This window comes from Schistocerca piceifrons, chromosome 1 (assembly GCF_021461385.2).
Source record: "Schistocerca piceifrons isolate TAMUIC-IGC-003096 chromosome 1, iqSchPice1.1, whole genome shotgun sequence".
Classification (NCBI taxonomy): domain Eukaryota; kingdom Metazoa; phylum Arthropoda; class Insecta; order Orthoptera; family Acrididae; genus Schistocerca; species Schistocerca piceifrons.
The window spans coordinates 839518914-839544385 of NC_060138.1; positions in this window are offsets into that span (position 1 = coordinate 839518914).

The following is a 25472-nucleotide window of genomic DNA, read 5'->3' on the forward strand; positions in this document are numbered from 1 at the left end:
GGATCTATATAAATATGTAAAGGTGAGAAATGGAGGAGGATGCGTAAATAAGCACTTCTCTCAAGGTACAAGAAGATTTATAGATTTATTTTTAGTAATGTAAGTACTTGAAGTTCTGTTGTAAAAGCCCAAATTACCTGCTTAAAAAAAAAAAAAAGGTACATGTTCAAACAGTCCAGACAGCGGACAGGAGTAGAAGAAATAGCTTAAAGTTCAGTTAAAGTGTGCTGTTAAATGGAAAAACAAGTGGTAACCCACATGTGTTCACGCAAGGAGACAATAAGCTGTAGTAAACTAAGTTAGGTGAAATACAGTACAAATAGAGGCAAACCAAGAAGCATCAATAATGTAGCCTAAGTACTCCACGAGGCCATTAATTGCTATGAAAGTAAACTATTTCCATGTGATCTGAGCTCAATGTAAAGAGTATATGAGGAATATTAGCTGACGAATTGATTTCAGTAGAATCAAGGTACTAAATAACCACACAGCAAGCCCCCTGTATCATAAATAAGTCCAAGTAAAGATCTTCAGAAGATTTGTAGTGTAATCTAGCGACCATTCAATACCCTAATTGAAGGCTAATCTAAAGAACAAGCAATGCAGTGATGTTTAAACTTAATACTGACTATAACCAGAGTAAGTCGTAGAAGTAGCAAAGCATGCTGTAATGAAAGAGGTTGAAATTTATATATGCGCCTATGTTTATTATGATAATTTTATTTACATGCAGATTTTATTGCAAAAATGTCTCCTAAGACACTCCTCTTATGAAATCCATTTTCCTTGTGCCCGTTCCTTTTGATCCTGTTTCATTAACCCAGACCAAGGGTCGACTTGTAAAAGGCACGTGTGCTTCGGGGCAAAGCATTGCTTATGAGAAATGAGACACGTAGCGTGATGAACTTCGCTAGCTTTGGTAATGTTTGTTATGGACCGGTTGCGTAAACCCAGTGAACTGTCGGTAATTCCATTCATGCGAAAAATAATAGACACACGATATCCATTTTTTTTTAACAGAGAACGATTGCTGAGTACATGAAGCGAAGAGGGAGACCTATTGTTATCCAGTCTGCCCTCAAATATAAAAAAAAAAAATTGGCAAGCACAAAGGAAAGCACAAAAAAAAAGATTCAGCGTTAAATGCGTACTCGTTAAGTAGTAGATATGCTGCGTGGCAGTAGAAAATGATCTTGGGTGCACTAAAGAATAAATGCAACGAGTGTTGCGAAACCTGTAGTTTTCATAATGAGGAGATGAGCCCTTAAAAGAAAGTTTGAAAGAATATTTTTAGGTTCACTAGTGAAAGTAAACCTTGAGATATAAAGAGTCCATTCATAAAGCAGTTGTTCACTGGACTTAACAAAAGGAGTGACCATTAATTGTAAATATTAGCTCGTAAGTGATCATTTGTAAATAGTAGAATATAAGTCTTTCTGTACCAATGGAGGAAACCTGCAAAATTGATTGTTTTGTAAATGAACTCTATCGGCGAAGGAACTAAGCACGAATGCTGTGTGAAGATGCACACTAATGTGCGACGTGCATAATAAAAATAACTGTTCACTGTATATTAGTGGTAGTGTTGTACTGCAAGTGTAAAAAGAAGTCAAGGCTACGACAACAGGTGCAACGCAAAGTTCAGTGTTGTTCTAAGTGCAGCGACAGCTAAAACATTCGTCGTCACTTACCTGTGAGCCTCATGGGAGGCAGTTGACAGAGAAGTATGGAGGCAGCTTCAGTGTCCGGCTCCTCCGATGGAAAACGCGCGCGAGGTGTTTGTGTCGATACACGCGTGTGATACGAAGTTCACAAAAAAAAAAAAAAAAAAAAAAGGAGCAATCGACGACCAGCAGCTCTGTTACAGCCTGAGGGCGAACGGATACTGAGTATTGGAGCTCACGCAACACTGTGCAGCTGCTGTGAGTGGCTGACGTGTGGGTGACGAAACAATCCAAACTTTAAACTGCTAACCGCCATGACTTCCATCGTACATACTGGAGGAAAGACATTTGTACACTTGTATGACTACATTTTCATACGTAAATTAAGCAATTTTCTTGAGTTGAAGTTAAGATGAGTGAGAAATAGATTGTTAGATTACTCAGGCCTTAAAGCCATTAATACCGGCACTCCTGAACACAGCTAAAATGAATTATAATCCTGTCTCTTGATGGACAAAGAAAATGAATGTGTACCATAGGAAGACCCTAAACTCCAGACCAGTCCCGATCCTTAACAAATGTATCCAATAGGTTGTAAGTTATACTAATAATTTTCCACTTCTTCTGTTTCATATTGTAAATAAAAACCCGGGAAGCCACTTGAATTCCTGGCACCACAGTGGAAAGGACAGATGTACTGCATGATGAACGAAGTAGACAGCTAACACAGAAAGTGAAAGCATAACGAAGTGTAGTGCTACGTTATTAAACTGTAATTGAACCACAATGAGTCAACAGATGCTCGAACATTGTCCATTCTAGTTTAGTGAAAATAAGCACTCACTGTACTCATGTATTAGTTGTTAAGCTCAAGAGAAAGTAATTTCTGAATTCTATCCCCTGAAGAGCGAAATGAACGTTCACTTATTGTTATAAGCAAATATGAACCAAACTTAAATATGCAAATAATTTTAATCTTGGTATTATGGAATGAAGTGACTGATGAACAAAGAATGAAAAACTTTATTTTGAAAAATGATAAATATCTCATATATGTTTATAAATGTAATTTCAATTTAAGTACATAGTACGCCAGTAACATTATGTAAATGTCACACCAAAAATCACGAATATCTCATGAGGACATGAGGATCGAGGTAATCCTTCGGCATTCCCTCTCTCCTCATGGGAGGCAATGTGATATTCGCTATTTTTGACTACATTAAAACAGCAAATACGAGTAGTTAATACTTTCAGCCAGAAGGCAAATACTTGTTTGTAAATAATGATTAATGTATAATGAGGCGTCGCATGGCGACGTTGGAATTTTCTAAATAATGTAATTCGTTGTCTTTGGGCGGCAAACAGAAAAATACGGATAGATATGCGATCCTTCACTATTTTGTTCGCTGGAGAACAAATGAAGCCTTGAGCGCTAAAGACTTGTACTGTTTTTCTCAAGTAAGACGGACGCAGATTTGTGGCAGTCTGATCTAATTTTTTACTAAATGTATAAAAACGTGTTATGTCTAAGTTTGAGTGAAGTGTAAAGAACTGTTATAACTTATCGTGACGACGCACGAGCGACTCAAGAGGACAATGGCTATATAGAAGAGCGCTCAATGGACGTGATACGGACATAAAACTCTACCGTCATTGTAGTACTAAGCTTAAGGTACGATATATGTTTTAGTTTATAATAAATATTTGTTCTGGGAATACTGAATCATTTAGCAGTGCTCATTCCTATCATCTCCTCAGTATTATTTCCATTTTAATTATGCATTTTGCTAAGATTACAGACACGGAGATCAGCAGTCCAATGTGCGTGTTACATTGATAAAAAGAAAACTATTTTATCGTCTTCTTGCATCAGCTTTAATATTGAATTTCCCTTTTGTGTGATGTTACAGTTGTTTTTGCGCCCTTAAGAACTTTCTGGTCCCTTAGGAAATTGTTTTGTCATAACAATAACTACACAACCGGGTATGATCGTATCTACGATCATGAAGTAATTAGAAAGACGATAATGCGATTTCTTAATCAATAGCACGCTAGTTGTGACTGCCTCAAGCCACGCGAAGCTGCAAGTAAAAACTATTCACATCTCATAATGCAATATTTTATGACAATGGTCAATCCATGATTCTTACGCCAATTGTGATTGATAAAACAGTAAGCTAAATCTCAATTTCCAACTCTCCATTGAATAACAACATCACTTTTATTTTGTAACATCACAACACGTAAATCCATACTCGATGTTAACAAATTTCTCTTCTTCAGAAACGCTTTCCTTGACATTGACAGTCCACATTTTATATCCTCTTTGCTTCGACCATCATCAGTTACTTTGCTCCCCAAATAGCAAAACTTCTTTACTACTTTAAGTGTCTCATTTCCTAATTTAATTCCCTCAGCATCACCCGAGTTAACTTGACTACATTCCATTATCCTCGTTTTGCTTTTGTTGATGTTCATCTTATATCCTCCTTTCAAGACACTGTCCATTCCGTTCAACTGCTCTTCCAAGTCCTTTACTGTCTCTGACAGAATTACAATGTCATCGGCGAACCTCAAAGTTTTTATTTCTTCTCCATGGATTTAAATACCTACTCCGAATTTTTCTTTTGTTTCCATTACTACTTGCTCAATATACAGATTGAATAACATCGGGGAGAGGCTACAACCCCGTCTTACTCCCTTCCCAACCACTGCTTCCCTTTCATGTCCCTCGACTCTTATAACTGCTATCTGGTTGCTGTACAAATTGTAAATAGCCTTTCGCTCCCTGTATTTTACCCCTGCCACCTTCAGAATTTTAAACACAGTATACTAGTCAATATTGTCAAAAGCTTTCTCTAAGTATGCAAATGCTAGAAACGTAGGTTCGCCTTATCTTAATCTAGCTTCGAACATAAGTCATAGGTTCAGTATTGCCTCACGTGTTCCAATATTTCTATGGAATCAGAACTGATCATCCCCGAGGTCGGCTTCTACCAGTTTTTCCATTTGTCTGTGAGGAATTCGTGTTAGTATTTTGCAGCCATGGCTTATTAAACTGATAGTTCGGTAATTTTCATATCTGTCAACACCTGATTTCTTTGGGATTGGAATTATTATATTCTTCTTGAAGTCTGAGGCTATTTCGCCTGTTGCATACATTTTGCTCACCAGATGGTAGAGTTTTGTCAGGACTGGCTCTCCCAAGGCTGTCAGTAGTTCTAATGGAATGTTGTCTACGCCCGGGGCTTTGTTTCCTCTTAGGTCTTTCAGTGCTCTGTCAAAACTCTTCACGCAGTATCACATCTCCCATTTCATCTTCATCTACATCCTCTTCCATTTCCATAATGCTGTCCTCAAGTACATCGCCCTTGTGTAGACCCTCTATATACCCCTTCCACATTTCTGCTTTCCCTTCTTTGCTTAGAACTGGGTTGCCATCTGACCTTTTCTCCAATCGTCTCTTTAATTTTCCTGTAGGCAGTATCTATCTTACCCCTAGCCTTACATCATTACATTTGTCCTCTAGCCATGCCCGCTTAGCCATTTTGCACTTCGTGTCTATCTCATTTTTGAGACATTTGTATTCTTTTTTGCCTGCTTCATTTACTGCGTTTTTATATTTTCTCCTTTCATCAATTATATTCAATATATATAATACGAGCCCTCGTCTTTTTCCATACTTGATCCTCTGCTGCCTTCACTACTTCATCCCTCAAAGCAACCCATTCTTGTTTTACTGTATTTCTTTCCCCCATTCCTGTCAATTGTTCCCATCGCTCTCCCTGAAACTCTGTACAACCTCTGGTTTAGTCAGTTTATCCAGGTCCCATCTCCTTAAATTCCCACCTTTTTGCAGTTTCTCCAGTTTTAATCTACAGTTCATAACCAATAGATTGTGGTCAGAGTCCACATCTGCCCCTGGAAATGTCTTACAATTTAAAACCACAATCTACTGGTTATGAACTGTAGATTAAAACTGAAGAAACTGCAAAAAGATGGGAATTTGAGGAGATGGGACCTGGATAAACTGAAAGAACCAGAGGTTGTAGCGAGTTTCAGGGGGAGCATAAGGGAACAATTGACAGGAATTGGGGAAAGAAATACAGTACAAGAAGAATGGGTAGCTCTGAGGGATGAAGTAGTGAAGGCAGCAGAGGATCAAGTAGGTAAAAAGACGAGGGATAGTAGAAATCCTTGGCTAACAGAAGAAATATTGAATTTAATTGATGAAAGGAGAAAATATAAAAACGCAGTAAATGAAGCAGGCAAAAGGGAATACAAACGTCTGAAAAATGAGATCGACAAGAAGTGCAAAATGGCTAAGCAGGGATGGCTAGAGGACAAATGTAAGGATGTAGAGGCTTATCTCACGAGGGGTAAGATAGATACTGCCTACAGGAAAATTAAAGATACCTTTGGAGAAAAGAGAGCACCTTGTATGAATATCAAGAGCTCGGATGGAAACCCAGTTCTAAGCAAAGAAGGGAAAGCAGATAGGTGGAAGGAGTATATAGAGGGTCTATACAAGGGCGATGTACTTGAGGACAATATTATGGAAATTGAAGAGGATGTAGATGAAGATGAAATGGGAGATACGATACTGCGTCAAGAGTTTGAGAGAACACTGAAAGACCTGAGTCGAAACAAGGCCCCGGGAGTAGACAAAATTCCATTGGAACTACTGACGGTCTTGAGAGAGCCAGTCCTGACAAAACTCTACCATCTGGTGAGCAAGATGTATGAGACAGGCGAAATACCCTCAAACTTCAAGAAGAATATAAAAATACCGATCCCAAAGAAAGCAGGTGTTGACAGATGTGAAAACTACCGAACTATCAGTTTAATAAGTCACAGCTGCAAAATACTATCGCGAATTCTTTACAGACGAATGGAAAAACTGGTGGAAGCCGACCTCGGCGAAGATCAGTATGGACTCCGCTTAAATGTTGGAACACGTGAGGCAATACTGACCCTACGACTTATATTAGAAAATAGATTAAGGAAAGGCAAACCTACATTTCTAGCATTTGTAGACTTAGAGAAAGCTTTTGACAATGTTGACTGGAATACTCTCTTTCAAATTCTAAAGGTGACAGGGGTAATATACAGGGAGCGAAAGGCTATTTACAATTTGTACAGAAACCAGATGGCAGTTATAAGAGTCAAGGGGCATGAAAGGGAAGCAGCGGTTGGGAAGGGAGTGAGACAGGATTGTCGCCTCTCTCCGATGTTATTCAACCTGTATATTGAGCAAGCAGTAAAGGAAACAAAAGAAAAATTCGGAGTAGGTATTAAAGTCCATGGAGAAGAAATAAAAACATTGAGGTTCGCCTATGACCTTATAATTCTGTCACAGACAGCAAAGGACTTGCAAGAGCTGTTGAACGGAATGGACAGTGTCTTGAAAGGGAGATATAAGATGAACATCAACAAATGCAAAACGAGGATAATGGAATGTAGTCGAATTAAGTCGGGTGATGCTGAGGGAATTAGATTAGGAAATGAGGCACTTAAAGCAGTAAAGGAGTTTTGCTATTTGGGGAGCAAAATAACTAATGATGGTCGAATTAGAGAGGATATAAAATGTAGACTGGCAATGGCAAGGAATGCGTTTCTGAAGAAATTTGTTAACATCGAGTATTATTTTAAGTGTCAGGAAGTCGTTTCTGAAAGTATTTGTATGGAGTGTAGCCATTTATGGAAGTGAAACATGGACGATAAATAGTTTGGACAAGAAGAAAATAGAAGCTTTCGAAATGTGGTGCTACAGAAGAATGCTTAAAATGAGATTGGTAGATCACATAACTAATGAGGAGGTATTGAATAGAATTGGGGAGGAGTTTGTGGCACAACTTGACAAGAGGAAGGGACCGGTTGGTAGGACATGTTCTGAGGCATCAAGGGATCACAAATTCAGCATTGGAGGGCAGCGTGGAGGGTAAAAATCGTAGAGAGATACCAAGAGATGAATACACTAAGCAGATTCAGAATGATGTAGGTTGCAGTAAGCACTGGGAGATGAAGAAGCTTACACAGGATAGAGTAGCATGGAGGGCTGCATCAAACTAGTCTCAGGACTGAAGTCAACAGTAACAACAACCCTGTATTCACCTGACCAAAAGCCTTGTTCCTCCTGCCACCGAACTTCGCTAATTCCCGCTATATCTAACTTTAACCTATGCATTTCCCTTTTTAAATTTTCTAACGTACCTGCCCGATTAATTGATCTGACATTCCACGCTCCGATCCGAAGAACGCCAGTTTTCTTTCTCCTGATAACGAAGTCCTCTTGAGTGGTCCCCGCCCGGAGATCCGAATGGGGGACTATTTTACCTCCGGAATATTTTATCCGAGGATGCATCATCATTTAACTATACAGTAAAGCTGCATGCCCTCGGGAAAAATTACGGCAGTAGTTTCCCCTTGCTTTCAGCCGTTCGCAGTACCAGCACAGCAAGCCCGTTTTGGTTAGTGTTACAAGGCCAGATCAGTCAATCATCCAGACTGTTGCCCCTGCAACTACTGAAAAAGCTGCTGCCCCTCTTCAGGAACCACACGTTTGTCTGGCCTCTCAACAGATACCCCTCCATTGTGGTTGCACCTACGGTACGGCTATCTGTATCGTTGAGGCACGTAAACCTCCCCACCAACGGCAAGGTCTATTGTTCATGGTGGGGGGGGGGGGGGGGGGGGGGAGGAGAGATATAAGGCGCCTCAGTGCCTGCAGCTATGTTAGAGGAATGCCAGTAGCTGACCAGAACAGACTCATATTCTCCGCATCGCACTATTGTTGAGACTTTTTCATGTGGAAAGGTTTACTTTCTAACTTCTCCATTAAGCATCTATGTCAAAGTAAAACTAGAGATCGTATCGACTATTGTTTAATTATGAAGTAAATCTCTCCATTCGAACTATTGTGACTATTAATAGCATACACTCGGTGATTTGTTATTCATTTATCGCCCAGAAGAAGGAATTTTACTGCAACACCTCTCCAGGTTTTTGTAGCTTAATGTGTATATTACAACGAAATAATTGTAGAAAGACAAACGCCCCTAATTCATGATAAACATCGAAAAGAGCACTTCAAATGATAAATTATTTTATACAAGGTGAGAAATCGTCTCTGATCATCAGTCAAATGACAATGGCGTCATCATTTGACATTTCATCTGGAGACAATGATGGGCGGAACACAAGTAGAAAAGTAAAATGGCTGTTTTTTTAATGATCGTTAACTTGTATCTGACCTTACTTAAATGAGGGTATCTCATAACCGCCAGAATCAGCTTTGGGTGTTACTTCTCATTAACACATAAAAATATATTATCAGTCAGATTCCATCGCTAAACTTCGGACATTGTATTTGGATGACACAGTTCTACGTCGCATACCTACGTTCTTTCAGTAACGGGCAGTACCAGAGTATGCATGCGACCGAAGAAAGTAACTACAAATTGGACTTGCAGTTGATAGGCTCAAATCTCAGTCCTAAGATCCACATTTAAGTTTTCCTTGATTCCCCTATATCCATTAGGGCAGTTGTTGAAATTATTCCTTTGAAAATGACAGCACCGATACGTTGAGTTAGTTAATTAGTTACTCAGAATGAATAAAGCTGTCCTCAAGTAAAAGGCACTATTATTTTTGAGGGGTAATTCTCCATTTGTTATGTCACATGGTCACCTTACATTTGAAAATTAAAAGTTTAATTCAAGATGGCCGCATTCAGAATCTCCGCCATGTTGGTAACATAGGCTCATAAGATTTCCCCCTGTCCAATATCGTACCATTTGACGTTAAATTTCTGTTTATCCATATTTATCTAGTATAAATGACCGTACAGCTAACATCGGCAGCTCTATTGGACTGTTCGTGGACAAAGTGGTTACATTAAGAGAGATTACATGAACAATATTTGGATGGAGATTAGTAGCAGTTCATTCTCGTTTTAAGAAACTCTGCTGTAACGCATGTAAACAACTGAAAAGACCTCCCATGATCTGTAGCTGGGAGGACTCACAGTCTTCTCGAGTGCATAGGTGTTCATATCTCCGTATAAGAAAATTCTATAGATGCGGCGCGTCCCCATCTTTTCAACTTAAAAATTTCTCAAAAGCAACTGGGTGGAGTATTAAACACGAGGCAGCTTCATGCCACATGTACGTACAGTTCAGTGTGCTTGTAGACTCCATCTTCACACGTAGCACTTCTCTGGTTATGAAAGCGAGATATTTAACAGCAAAATTATCGAGTGAAATACCTCTAAACTTCTCGTTTCTATAACTACTCAATCTCTTAATAAAAGGTATCTCGCTTCATTCAAACTGCCACAGATTTCGGTACATATATATATTAGAAGGCAACTAGATACTTATTTTTTTATGTACCGCGACTAAATGAAAAGTTCGATTCGATATTTTCAGTTGTTTATGGAATTTACGTCTTCGCATTTCGTGACACATTCGATAGTATATTTGCAGGAAGTGGAGGGCAGTTTCCAAAGAGAGATACATTGGAAAAATCCTAAGGAAGCTTTCGTTAGCCACGAAGGAGGATATTTACCAATTATTGAGTGTTGTGAGCCATTGTGTGTCCCCGACCAAGTTGGATAAACGGAGCAGAGAGAGAAGATCTGCACGACTGCTCACAGATTTGTTTACTTGCCTCTAAAGTGCCATAGAAATGCTCAACAAGCTGCTATAAGCAATACATGCTTTACGAAAAGATTTTTTCTTGATAGTTAAGGTTCACATATTTTATTTTATAATTAAAATTTAATAATTTCCAGACCATAATTTCCAAGCTGAATCAATAATAATAAAACTTCATCCACACACACCTCGCGTAAGTTTCTTAACGTTAAAATTAAATAGATTTGAACCGTTATTCGCCCACACGATCTGCCAATCACGTAGAAGGGGCAGAGCGATACTGGTGCGCTGTGAGGTACAAACTGCACAGTAAAACGAGCACCAAATGCAGACGTCACAGCTTTTTTGGTGCCATGTGTTCATTTCTAAAGTTCATTTCTACGTCGCTGTACGTTAAATGGAAAACACGTACCACATCTCCTATCCTCGTGCATTTGTACACCACGTTTGAAAAGTAACATCGCAGTCCTCCTCCGGAATGGAAGTGGATTGTAAACAATGGCCTCTACTTGATTCAGAAGACTGGGAGCCCCCTGGAGCAGACTCCAGCCGCCTCATTGTGTATCAAATGTCGCTTGGAGAAAGTCGCTACAAGCGTTTTGGGCCGTCACTGCGGTCTGCGGTAAAGCAAACAAGGACGACCTAGCGCTCTGCATCGTCCGAATATTTTGTTACATCGTCGTACGCTCGGCTTTCCATTTCTTCCGATAATTCTCTCTCTGTCTCTCTCTCTCTCTCTTAATTCTCACTGGTACGGCCGCCCAAAGGCTGACGTTCATTTCTGTACCCGCGATACCCTCCCTACTGCCAAATGTAATCTTTACTTAGGCTGCAGAGGAAAGTCGTGAACACTCAGAAGCAGCGATTTTCACTTAAACCACTTTTTGTCTCGTACTAACTCGTCTCCATACCGAGGTTACCTTCTCATTTAATGCTGTGGAGCTTCTAATAACGATATCAGATTCCAAATTTCTAAGAAGATATTTTCATACATATATTTGGCTCACGATAGGAGCACGGATTATAGTGTTTTGTTCCTGATCATCGGTCTGTGCGCCAGTGCCAGAACTCTAATATATTCCCAATGCAGATGTTCTTGAATGGGGTCCGCCTTTAGCAAAACGCAGTTCTGTCTTTTATCCGAAACATATTTCACTGCAGCTGCGGCATCATCAGTGGGTTTTTTATTTTATGGCTGTTAAACATAAAGAATGTTCTTTACTGTTTACACACATGTAAATTTTAGTTTTTAAATGTGAATTACAGATTTTTGATGAGCACATAAATTTATTTATTCATACCTTTTTAGCACATGGTGTGGTTTTTCTGCTGTATTATGTTTTTACAGAGTTTGTTTTTCTTTTACAGTTTGTCATCTGCAACCATATACATCTTAATGTAGACTAAATATTTACGCAAAAATTACGATTTCTAAACTGTTATGGCTACTCCTGACATTAATTAACTTTATGTGAAAGATTGTTTGTGTGCGCGTGTGTGTGTATGTGTGCGTGTGTGTGTGTGCGTGCGTGTGTGTGTGTGTGTGTGTGTGTGTGTGTGTGTATCTATTTACATTATGTTTCACTTACGTTTTCTTTCTTCTCATCTTCTTCACTGTGAACTTCAGTGTGTCGAGCTGTCAGTGTCACTGAATTGTGATTTGCTAAAGGCGGACCCCATCCAGAAACATATGTATTATTAAAGCAAACACAGACAAAAGAGTTTGAACCTCAAGATCATTATCTTCCTGATGGGTTACGTGGTGAGAACATTTGTCACTGGTGTGTTGGCGGAGGCATTGTGTTCTACGACCTCCTTGGTACCATTTCCGGGCTCTAAGCTCTTATTCCGTTTCGAAACACAACACTGAGAAAATAAGGGAACCAAAACAGTCATGAAAAACGTACGGTGACAACTAATGATTATGTTCAGAAAAAGTAATGTATATATGAGACAGAAGCAAAGCACGATAAAGAGAAGTGCGAGGTGATTGATAATCGCATGCAGTAAACCGTATGAACACGTTAGCCCGATACACCATTTCGATGTAGGTCTGATTTCGCTTCCTAAATGCGGAAGTAGTGGCAAATAATCCCTGTGCTATTCATTAGTTTGGTCTGATCTACAGCGATTCTGGTTGCTCATTACTATCAGTCAATGAACGGTTTGGTTGACTGATTACTTTCAGCGTGAACCATATCGAAGCTACACTTAAAAGAACAGATACTGTCACCTGTAATTTGCTTGTTGTTTTCGCTATTGTGTTAATGTTTCGCATATTAATTTTAAAAATTTTATTAATTTGAGAAACATCGTGCCAAATAGGAGGAACAAAGTTAGAACAGGTGGACGGTTTCAAGTACTTAGGATGCATATTCTCACAGGATGGCAACATAGTGAAAGAACTGGAAGCGAGGTGCAGCAAAGCTATTGCAGTGAGCGCTCAGCTACGATCTACTCTCTTCTGCAAGAAGGAAGTCAGTACTAAGACTTAAGTTATCTGTGCACCGTTCAATCTTTCGACCAACTTTGTTGTATGGGAGCGAAAGCTGGATGGATTCAGGTTACCTTATCAATAAGGTTGAGGTTACGGATATGAAAGTAGCTAGGATGATTGCAGGTACTAGTAGATGGGAACAATGGCAGGAGGGTGTCCACAATGAGGAAATCCGGGAAAAACCTGGGAATGAACTCTATAGATGTAGCAGTCAGGTTCAAATGGCTCTGAGCACTATGGGACTTAACTTCTAAGGTCATCAGTCCCCTAGAACTTAGAACTACTTAAACCTAACTAACCTAAGGACATCACACACATCCATGCCCGAGGCAGTATTCGAACCTGCGACCGTAGCGGCCGCGCGGTTCCAGACTGTAGCGCCTAGAACCGCTCGGCCACCCCGGCTGGCCGTAGCAGTCAGGGCGAACAGGCTTAGATGGTGGGGTCATGTTACACGCATGGGAGAAGCAAGGTTACCCAAGAGACACATGGGTTCAGCAGCAGAAGTTAGGAGGAGTCGGGGTAGACCAAGGAGAAGGTATCTGGATTCAGTTAAGAATGATTTTGAAGTAATAGGCTTAACATCAGAAGAGGCACCAATGTTAGCACTGAATAGGGAATCATGGAGGAATTTTATAAGGGGGCTATGCTCCAGACTGAACGCGGAAATGCATAATCAGTCTTAAATGATGATGATGATGATGATGATGATTTGAGGCACATCTAATATCACATTATGGTGCCTATACTTAACGCAGCAGTACATGTAAGTTGTTTTTGTTCCGCAGATATAGTACTTAACGTCACCACCATCGTTACTGTCCGTGTACTCCTTTTTACCGTTCCTTTCTTTGATCAATGGAAGACTGCTTGTATGCCTCCGCCCAATATGGTGCGAGTAAGCACTAAATATACCTTGTTAATTCGACCTCGTGTGGCATCTGTGCTGTTGTCCAAGATCGGGATGACGGAACGAAGTCGGAACCTCGCAGCGATACCACAGAAGCCAGCGATGTCTCGCTGCATTTCGCAACGACGAGTGGGAGGCGCTGATGACGTCACACCCTCTCTGCCAGCTCCGCAGCGCCACCACACGGAGGCTGACGTACAGCCGAGCACGGGGAGGCTCAGGCCAGTTCGTGACCTCCGCTTAAGAAGACAACATCGACTAATTAGGACACGTGTGTTACTCGTGTCTTGGATTGAACTGTCACTCTGGACTTCGTGAACTTTATATTTCAACAGATGAGCTTAGTAAATGTGTGTACCAAGTGGAGCTGTAATATTCAAAGACATTTGTAAATATTCGGCACATTGCTTTGGCAATGGATTGTACGAAGTTAAGTAAATCTTCTTATGTTTTTTTGTAATTAAGTGAACTAATGTCTGATACGTCGTAGTTATGCTCCACCATCTCTCAGAGTAATCAAAAAATCCACAGCTATGCTGGACTATTGTACCAGGTGTACCGGTATGAAATGAGCGGTTTTTTGTGAATATGAAACACTAATTTTGAACTGAAAAGTAAAAATATTTTATTCAAAGTACTGACCATTGCTTTCTATACATTTTGACCACCTTTCTGGCAATCTGTGGACACTACGCCAATAGAAATGTTCGTCGTTTGAAGCAAACTAATGGGACACCCAATTTTCGACTTCTTCGTAGGAATCGAAGTGTTCCTGAGCCAATGCGTGTCCCATTGATGTAAACAAATGGTAGTCGAAAGGGGCCAGGTCTGGTGAATACGGCGGGTGGGGTAGCAGCTACCAGCCAAGTGTTTTGATTGTATCCTGAACCAGTTTTGCTTTGAGTGTTGATGCATTGTCGGGAAGAAAATTACTTTGCCATGTCTTCTGGCCCATTCTGGTTTTTTATCGATCAGTGCATAGTTCCAATTGATCATTTGTTGTCTGTAGCGATTAGTATTCACAGTTTCACCGGGTTTTAGAAGCTCATGGTACACAACACCTATCTGATCCCAACAAACACAGAGAATTGTCTTCTTGCCGCATCGATCTGGTTTTGCAATCAATGTTGAATGGTTGTCCCGGATTAACCCATGATTTTTCCCGTTTAGGATTCTTAAAATAAATCCATTTTTCATCGTCAGTAACAATTCGATGCGAAATTGACTTTCTTTCATGTTTTTGAAGCAAAATTTGACAAATGGTTTTTCGGTTTTCCATCTGTCTTTCATTCAATTCATGTGGCATCCATTTTCCACACTTTTGGATCCATCCCATAGCTTTCAAATGGTCAGAAATTGTTTGTTGCGCAACATTTAGCATTGCTGCCATTTGCTTCTAACTCAAAGTATCATCTTCACCCATTATTGCTTGCAATTCGGCGTCTTCGAACTTTTTTGGTGGTCTTCCACGTTCTTCATTTCTTACATTAAAATCATTATTTCTGAACCGTTGAAACCATCTTTTGCATGTTGCTTCTGATAGAGCATGATCACCATATGCCTCGACAAGCATTTGATGCGACTCTGCAGCACTTTTTTTTTTCAAATGAAAACAAAAGATTAATGCTTTCCGCAAATCATCACTGTCTGGTACAAAATTCGACATTGTTAACACGATGAAAACATATGATGGTGTTTGTTCCATGACTTGATGTATACTAAATATCTTTGACAGATGTCATACCAACCAAACAAACAAAATTAAGACTCGTTCACAACAAATGTTCCCTATCGACACATTTGTATCTTAACGCTCATTTCATACCGGTACACCTGGTAGTTTCGTCAAGTCATAACAGAATCCGAAAATAATATTCCAATTCGGGACTGTTCGTAGCTCTACTCCCTGTTATTCTCTGGCTTTGTGTGACTTGAATGTTCCTAACGGTGACTCACTGCTACATTTTCAGATTACGTAAAGTACATAACTTACTTGTAGATTACTCAGCAACAAGAATGATGTGCACTGTACTACACATCAAGAAATTTTCAATCCAGCCCTTTAGTAGTTATCAGCTAGTTTGTGATTCAAAAGCGTTTCAGAAGTTCAGAAACGTTGTCTGTGCCTAGTTATCATCTCTGACAAAGAAGTGAAGCACCCAGAAGACATGGTCAGATGTCAATGTAACTTCGTACACGTAGGGCTAAATACCATAGGCATATATGTAAGTTATTAGAGCTGCAATGCTCTGTGACAGATTGAATGGCCACCGAGTACATTGTTGTTAGTGTTTAGTGTTGTTACCTGGTGTGGTGGGATCCACAAGGGACGTGAACAGCGGCAGATGGTGAGTGATCACTCTGAAGGGTACGAACTCGTGTGAAAGAGCGTTATCAGCATCTTACAAGGTTTGAAGGAGGCTACGTTGTGGGTCTTCATTTGTCCAGTTGGTCGAATTGTGCAGTATCCATATTTTTGACGCAATCGGATGTGACAGTGGCTCCATGTTTGTTGGACTGCATGGGAAAGGGAGGGCAGGCATACTCATCACCAAGGTTCAGGTCGACCAGTCCTGACCACCACAAGGAAGGATTGCGGTATTGTGCACCGAGCTCGTCGTTACCCCTTCACATCTCCGCCAGCAACCCGAGAAACAGCAACTGACTGCCTGTAAAGTTCTATGTCATCTTGTACCATTGGTTGGAGTCTAGCAGCAGCGGATTATAAATTACCGTCCCATGCGTAAGCTGGCATTACACCACAATCGAAATGGCTGTTTTTGGAGTGGCGCCGTGACCAAGAAACAAGGACTTCTGATGAATGGCTTTTCTTTGTTGTCAGAGACGAATCGCTGTTCTTTACTACCCTGGACGACTATCATCGGCGAGTATGGCGGCGATCTCGGGAGAGGTCCCATTTTTCCAACAGTTTGGACAGCCACACTGACGTTAGTCGTGGTATCATGTGTGGGGAGCCATCGAGCATGACTTCAGGTCACATCTGGTAATGACTGAAGGAACTCTGACGGAACAATGGTACATCACAGACATCCTGCGTCGTCATATCTTATGTCTCCTGTGACACTATAGTGGCGCCATTTTCCACCTGGACAATGCTCGTTCGCACACGACACATCTCTGCGTTACGTTGAGCTACTTCTGTGGCCAGTAAGATCACCAGATCTGCCCCAGCTCGGACGTCAACCCCATCCCACTGGCAATATTCACAGTATCAAGTACCAGTTACAATATCTGTGGGGCAGCTTGCCTCAAGAGGGTACACAACGGCTTTATGACTTGCTCCCCTTCTTGCAGCGGTGTACCGTAGGTCTCTAGAAGAGTGTAGCGTTCCGAAGGATTGGAAAAGGGCACAGGTCATCCCCGTTTTCAAGAATGGACGTCGAATAGATGTGCATAACTATAGACCTATGTCTCTAACGTCGATCAGTTGCAGAATTTTGGAACACGTATTATGTTCGAGTATAATGACTTTTCTGGAGACTAGGAATCAGCATGGGTTTCGAAAAAGACTGTCGTGTGAAACCCAGCTCGCGCTATTCGTCCACGAGACTCAGAGGGCCATAGACACGGGTTCACAGGTAGATGCCGTGTTTCTTGACTTCCGCAAGGCGTTCGATACAGTTCCCCACAGTCGTTTAATGAACAAAGTAGAGCATATGGACTATCAGACCATTGTGTGATTGGATTGAAGAGTTCCTAGATAAGAGAACGCAGCATGTCATTCTCAATGGACAGAAGTCTTCCGAAGTAAGAGTGATTCCAGGTGTACCGCAGGGGAGTGTCATAGGACCGTTGCTATTCACAATATACATAAATGACCTTGTGGATGACATTGGAAGTTCACTGAGGCTTTTTGCAGATGATGCTGTGTTGTATGGAGAGATTGTAACAATGGAAAATTGTACCGAAATGCAGGAGGATCTACAGCGAACTGACGCATGGTGCAGGGAATGGCAATTGAATCTCAATGTAGACAAGTGTAATGCGCTGCGAATACATAGAAAGATAGATCCCTTATCATTTAGCTACAATATAGCAGGTCAGCAACTGGAAGCAGTTAATTCCATAAATTATCTGGGAGTACGCATTAGGACTGATTTAAAATGGAATGATCATATAAAGTTGATCGCTGGTAAAGCAGATGCCAGACTGAGATTGATTGGAAGAATCCTAAGGAAATGCAATCCGAAAACAAAGGAAGTAGGTTACAGTACGCTTATTCGCCCACTGCTTGAATACTGCTCGGCAGTGTGGGATCCGTACCAGATAGGGTTGATAGAAGAGATAGAGAAGATCCAACGGAGAGCAGTGCGCTTCGTTACAGGATCATTTAGTAATTGCGAAAGCGTTACGGAGATGATAGATAAACTCCAGTGGAAGACTCTGCAGGAGAGACGCTCAGTAGCTCGGTACGGGCTTTTGTTAAAGTTTCGAGAACATACCTTCACCGAAGAGTCAAGCAGTTTGTTGCTCCCTCCTACGTATATCTCGCGAAGAGACCATGAGGATAAAATCAGAGAGATTAGAGCCCACACAGAAGCATACCGACAATCCTTCTTTCCACGAACAATACGAGACTGGAATAGAAGGGAGAACCGATAGAGGTACTCAAGGTACCCTCCGGCACACACCGTCAGGTGGCTTGCGGAGTATGGATGTAGATGTAGATGTAGATATCACATCCTTCCCAACCGAATCAATGCATACATCCAGGCCAGAGGGGTATAATGTCATACTCATAAGAATATCTCTCACTGCCAAGTTATTTCTCAATTCGACTCGATTTTATAAGTACCGAAACAACATTACGTCCCTTAATCAGTCCACTAGGTTTCATTTCGTTTCCTCCTCCCTTTCTCGGTGCTTCAGTTTTCTTTGTCAAACAGTGTATCTCACCACTGTGAAGTGCACGGCAGAGGATACTTCCCATTGTACAAGATCCAGTCACATTAATATGACCACCGCTTACGTTCGACGTCAACGTGTAATACTCATTCACAGACGCCAGGTGGCATTACTACGACTATGTAAAGTGTGTCGGGGATACGTCGAACACAATTCAGTACTGTCGTCATTCGGGAACGAAGAGATTTATCTGGCAGCCACAAGCGCAATATCATTGGCTTTCACGCCAACGACGGAGGCATTTCCGAAACCGATAATTATTCGCATGCTGCCGTAATTAAAGTATACCATGTTCTATCCAAAACTGGCGCCAAGGGAACTTGGTGCGCCACAGGTCATAGATGACAGGGGTGAACGACGGCTGCGTAGATGTGTACGGGAGAACAGACGTGCAACTGTTGGGCAACTTGTAACCTCCTCCTCACTTATCGACCTTAATGACAGTGAAAAATTAAACCGCGTGTACCTAATGAAAATTTGGGAAAGCAATCGTCACCGAAGTTAATCTGTCGGTAAAGAGGGAGGAAAGGGTTACATCTAAATGAAAGGATAAATACAAATGAAATTGGTGGAAATTAATTTCGAGAAAAGGGTAAAATTAATAAAGAAAGTAAATGTGCAGTCGTTACGTTAACAATTAATTGGCGTTAATTAGATATTTGAGATTTGCGGAAAATTACGGTCGCCAGTCCTGTGGACAACTACTATAACAACTGAAAAAGAACGTTTATTGCACATTTAATTAGCACTAAAAGCGTGGCAACTGAAGGTTGACATGTGTTGTGTGAAAACTGAATATTTGTCAGAAGTAATAAATTTCGCTACACTCTGACTTAATTTAGCAAAAGAATTAATTAAACCGGAAAATTGAAAGTTAATTTAGTGGCTGAAATTAATAGTAAACTTTGTTTCTAAAGCACTACGAAATTCAATAAAATAAGCTTCGTCTTGAGCTACCTCAACAATCATCTCAAAAGCTACTTGAATCTACGCAATTTAGAAATAAGAGATTTAACTTTGAACTTGAATTAAATGATTCTGAACAATTAACAACAGTAAAATTTAGTACGTACAAAGCTGAGCTGCAGTCACAGGTAAGCTGAAATATGGTAACAAAACTCGCACTCTTAACTTGTGCTTGTGTAATCTAAATATTCTAGCCAGCTATGAATACTTTAACTGAACTTTGAAATTAAAGCAGTGAAATGGAATGATATTACTTTAATGCTGGCGTTTGAATTTCAACGACACTCGGGTTCATTTCGGAAAAGGAAGGGGCCCTGCTTGCTAATGCAATTGGGACAATGAGCAACAAAGGTTCATGCTACGTTGCTGTAATTTAGTGAGAAAAATTTAACAGTTTGAAAATCTGAGGTCTGCCATACAGTTCTAAAAGTTTACGTGCTTCCAGTCTTCCTTGTTGGCTGATTGAAGGTTTGAAGTCGTCGATCGAGGAGGTGGCGACAGTCACTCATTGTCGGCCGTCGCTGTTGCAGAAGCTGGATGTTGGCGCGCCTTCTTCTCGACACCGTCTCCAGCCGAAACGGGTTCTTGATGTGTGCCAGCTAACGCTTCCCGTCCGCGACACCATGTCAGAAACTAACATAGCAAGTCGAGCGCAATTACATGCTGTCAAACACCGAAAGCGCGGCAACTCGCGGGAGCTTCACACAACACACCTGCTCCACTGACCTCCTCCACCCAGACTCTGCTCTGCCCGCGCTCCACGCGGCAGAGTTCACACTACCATAGATCCTAAACACTTTGGTTCTCCACACGACCTATCGATGTATTCGTTCGATAGCATAGTTTTCCCTAGGCAAGACCCAGCGTAAAAATACAAATAGTATTTACGAAACAAACCAACATATATATATATATATATATATATATATATATATATATATATATATATATATATATAGTAAAACAATCACAATATATAAAGACATAGAAATTTCATATCTTCAGGCAACAAAATAAGGAAAAAAAATTATAGTACAATATATGGAAATAGGAGGATATGCATTTCCGGCGTTACAAACTGACCGCCCAAATGAACTTAGAGGCTACCACCAGTGGTTCCCCAACGACCACCCAACGAACGTTGCTGCGTATGAGTTTCCACAGCAGGCGCCTCGTTCATTCAACAACCATGCTAACTGCTGTTCACCGGCAGCAAAGTCTGGAATTTGCACACCAGTACTGCAACTAGACGTCCACTGAATGGCACCATGTGGCCTTTTCAAATGAATCACATTTTATGCTCCATTTTATGGCCTATGGCGTGTACGACGTGAAACGTCAAAAAACAAACACCCTGCAGCAGTGCCGGCCGAAGGGCACGCCCTGAGTGTACTCTTCATTCTGGAAGGGACAATAGATCACCACAATTATGCATGTACTCTTGTGGACCGTGTCCACTCCTACATGCAGTTTGTTTTTCGTTGGTATGGTGGCACCTACCAGTAGGACACTGCAACGTGTCATACAGCTCAAAGTGTATGTACGTGGTTCGAAAACACCAGGACACTCTTGGTCACCAGACTCCCCAGATTTAAACCCAGCCAAAATCTGTGGGATCACCTCGATTGGGCTGCATCTGTCATGGATCTTCAACCTACAAACTTAGCGCAGTTGGTCACGGCACGAGTCAGCTTCACATCCCCGCCAGTACTCCTAGAACCTCAATGACTCTCTTCCTGCATGTCCCGTATCTGTGCGCGCTGCAAAAAATGGTTCTTCGGGCTTTTGACAGCAGGTCACATTAATGTGATTGGACAGTGTAGAGCGTTTTAGGGTTTCTCCCAGTCCGTTCGCGTATGAAACCGAGAAGAATTCTTAAATGTCTCGCACTGCAATTAATTTAATCTTGTCTTCGTGATCCCTACATAAGCGACAAGTATGAGACAGCAGTATTCCTAGGTTCTTCACTTAATCTGGACAGCTGACGTCTATGCCCGCATCTCGTGGTCGTGCGGTAGCGTTCTCGCTTCCCACGCCCGGGTTCCCGGGTTCGATTCCCGGCGGGGTCAGGGATTTTCTCTGCCTCGTGATGGCTGGGTGTTGTGTGATGTCCTTAGGTTAGTTAGGTTTAAGTAGTTCTAAGTTCTAGGGGACTGATGACCATATATGTTAAGTCCCATAGTGCTCAGAGCCATTTGAACCATTTTTTTAGCTGACGTCTATCCTCCAGCATCTACCAATTCAGGTTTATATGGACCTCCATGACACTCTCTCATGGGTCAAACGAGCCTGAGTCCATTCGTACTGCCGTTTTTAGCGCACAGTCAACATCCCATGATAATCCTATCTGGTGTCAATCCACACACTTCGTGCATCATTCTAGTATCAGCCACACGACCGTTTTGTCAGCAGTCTCCTTTGTAGACTGATTCCATTTTATCCTTAGAACTTTGGCTACCACGCGTGCAGAGCGCCACTTGAGTTTCGAAGGATCATTATTTTTGTAATCCACAATATATATCTAGTTACTTTGTTTCCACCTAAAAGGCATCTAGAACTTAGAATACGTTCTGGAAACCGGTGATGTTCCATCACGAACGAATAAGTACGAATCCTAGTCGTGAAACTGTTTTCATCAATAGAATCCCATCGCCAAAGGAAAGAGATTCTTGACCGTCGGTATGAAAGAAAATGTCCCTGCGTAAATACCAGGCCTCTCCACAGTGTCTGACACTGAAGCGCCAAAGAACCTGGTATAGGCATACATATTCCAATACAGGGACATGTAAACAGGAAGAATACGGCGCTGCTATAGGCAGCGCCTATATAGGAAGAGATCTGCATCCCTTCGTAATCTTACGGATTTATGGACAGCCCTGCAGGATTAATGGTGTCAATTCCCTCCAGCACTACTTCAGACATTAGTCGAGTCCATGCCACGTCATGTTGCGGCACTTCTGCGTGCTCGCGGTGGTCCCTACACAATATTAGGCAGGTGTGCCAGTTTCTCTTCAATCTATTTAGGGTAAGTATGTAACGCTGCCCATGGAAACGATGAAATGAAAGAAACCTATGAAGTTCAGAAACACAAGATGACAATAACGTAATGTAAAAAATAAGTCTCTCTAAGGGGACTCGTTTGTAGGTGCCACAATAATCCTGTAGTCACTAGGAAATTGTCTGAAATTTGGCCCACCATCCGCCATTCTACATCAATGGCTGCATGAAGACGTTGTCTCGGTTTGAGAAATGTGCATCCATGTTAAACCTCTGCTACTTCCGATACCATCCATCCATCTGCCAACAGGGCGTCATCTCGGTGAGTCCATATCTCTCGCAATCCACCGAAAAGTTTCCTTGGTCCATCTAGCGCCTATCTGTCTGCGTACTCGCACCTTCTCCCCCCCCCCCCCCCCCCCGCTCCAACTCCATTCCATTTCCCGTACTCTAGCAAACACTCCAGTCTGTTCCATTATCTGTTTGTTCGTTTTCCTCCATCTTGCAGTAATGCCCAGCGTCCATTTCGCCATTGGTCTTTGAATAACCCTCAGTTGTTGATTGGTTATCACATTTTAAGTCTGCATCTCACCGGAACATGCCAAAACCTGTACTACATACTGATTATAAACTATCATTCTCAGATACTTCTGTCGCTGTTTAGTTTACCAAAAGCATCACCAGGAATTTTTGTGTGTTGTTGTCCTCTTCAGTCCTAACAGCGGTTTGATGCAGCACTCCAAGCTACTCTATCCTGTGCAAAAATCTTCATCTAAAAATACCCAAAACATGCTACATACATCTACATCTACATGATTACTCTGTATCTCACAATTAAGTGCCTGGCAGAAGGTTCATCGAACCAACTTCAAGCTATTTCTCTACGGCTCCACTCTCTAACAGAAACGGGAGAAACGAGCACGTATTTTTTTCTGTGATTTCTCTTATTTTATCGTGATGGTCATTTCTCGCTATGTAGGTGGGAGCCAACAGAATATTTTCGCATTCGGAGGAGCAAGTTCCTGATTAAAGTTTCACGAGAAGATTCCGCCGCAACGAGAAATACCTTTGTTGACTGCCATCCTAATTCACGCATCATGTCCGTTGCACTCTATCCCCTATTTCACGATAATACGAAACGAGCTGCCCTTCCTTGAACTTTTTCAGTGTCCTCCGTGAGTCCTGTCTGATGGGGATCCCACACCGCACAGCAATACTCCAGAAGAGGGCGGACAAATGTGGTGTACGCAGTCTCTTCAGTCGATCTGTGGCATTTTCTAAGTGTTCTACCAATAAATCGCAGTCTTTGGTTTGCTTTACCCACAACTGAAGTTATTCGTAACTGTAATCCCTAAGAATTTAATCGAATTTACAGCCGTTAGATTTGTGTGATTTATTGTGTAACCAAAATTAAGCGCATTTCTTTTAGTGCTAATGTGGATAACTTCACACTTTTCATTATTTAGAGACAATTGCCACTTTTCACACCATACAGGTATCTTGCCTAGATCGTTTTGCAATTCGTTTTGATTACCTGATGACTTTATAAGACGGCAATGACAGCCTCATCTGCAAACAATCTAAGAGGGCTGCTCAGATTGTCTCCTAAATCGTTTAGTAGTTCAAAAACAACAGAGGGCCTGTAACACTTCCTTGGGGAACGGTAGATATCACTTTTGTTTTCCTCATGTTCATCGAATCCCTCTTTCTGTACTACAAAAAGTCTTCAACTTCATTTCCGTTGCACAGCCCTTCTGTCTATTCCTTCCACCTTTCAGCTTTGCCTTGTCTGGTTAGAACTGTCTTGTTATCTGAACTGTTAATATTTTTACAGCTACTTCTCCATTCCCCAAAGATTTCTTTAATTCTCCTATAGGCGGCACCTATCTTTCCCTCAGTAGCGAGTTGTACACCCCTCCCGTTTGACTTAATCATAACAGATACGTATATGCACTAAACTCATCAAGCTTTTGTAACTGTCGTAGTTCGCCAGTTACAGAGAACAAAGTTCAGAAGACTCAAAAACACATTTCTTTTCGCCGAATGCTCGATAAATGGAGAAACTGGCGTCTTCCTTTTTTATGTACAGGTCGAATGAGTAGTAAGGCTTACTCATTGTACTCGCTTGCTGTCCTGTAAAGTGGTTTTTAGTGACAAATTGTGAAATGATGAGAAGCGTTTTTCAGCACTTGAACTGGTCCACATTTCGACAAAACTGAAGGAGCGGTGGTGACGTCTCATATTCTGCGGATGTTGGCAATTTCGTCTCGCATCAAGTTGGTGATAGCCAATAACAACCGTTGAATGGTTGAAATATGCCGAAGTTAAGCCAATTTTGGGATAAATAGCGTCAAATTTCCGTCCAGTTTCACTTCTGCCAGCATTCCCAAAAATTTTAGAAAAGATAATGTACAATCGGATTTATAACCATCTTATTACAAGTAACATACTGCCAAAGTCGCAGTTCGGATTTCTAAGGCGTTCTGATATTGAGAAGGCTATCTACACTAACAGTGAAAATGTACTTAATTCATTAGACAAAAAATTGCAGGCAACTATTAAATTTCGTGATCTGTCATAGGCATCTGACTGTGTAAATCACAGTATTCTTTTAAGTAAATTAGAATATTATGGTGTAACAGGAAATGCTGCAAAATGGTTCAAATCTTACATCTCTGGCAGGAAACAGAGGGTGTTATTCGGAAAGAGACATGTATTAAGCTATCAGGCATCATCCGGTTGGGAATTAATTACATGTGTGGTCCCACAAGGTTCCATCTTTGGGCCCTTACTTTTTCTTGTGTATATCAATGACCTTTCATCAGTAACATTACCAGGTGCCAAGTTTGTTT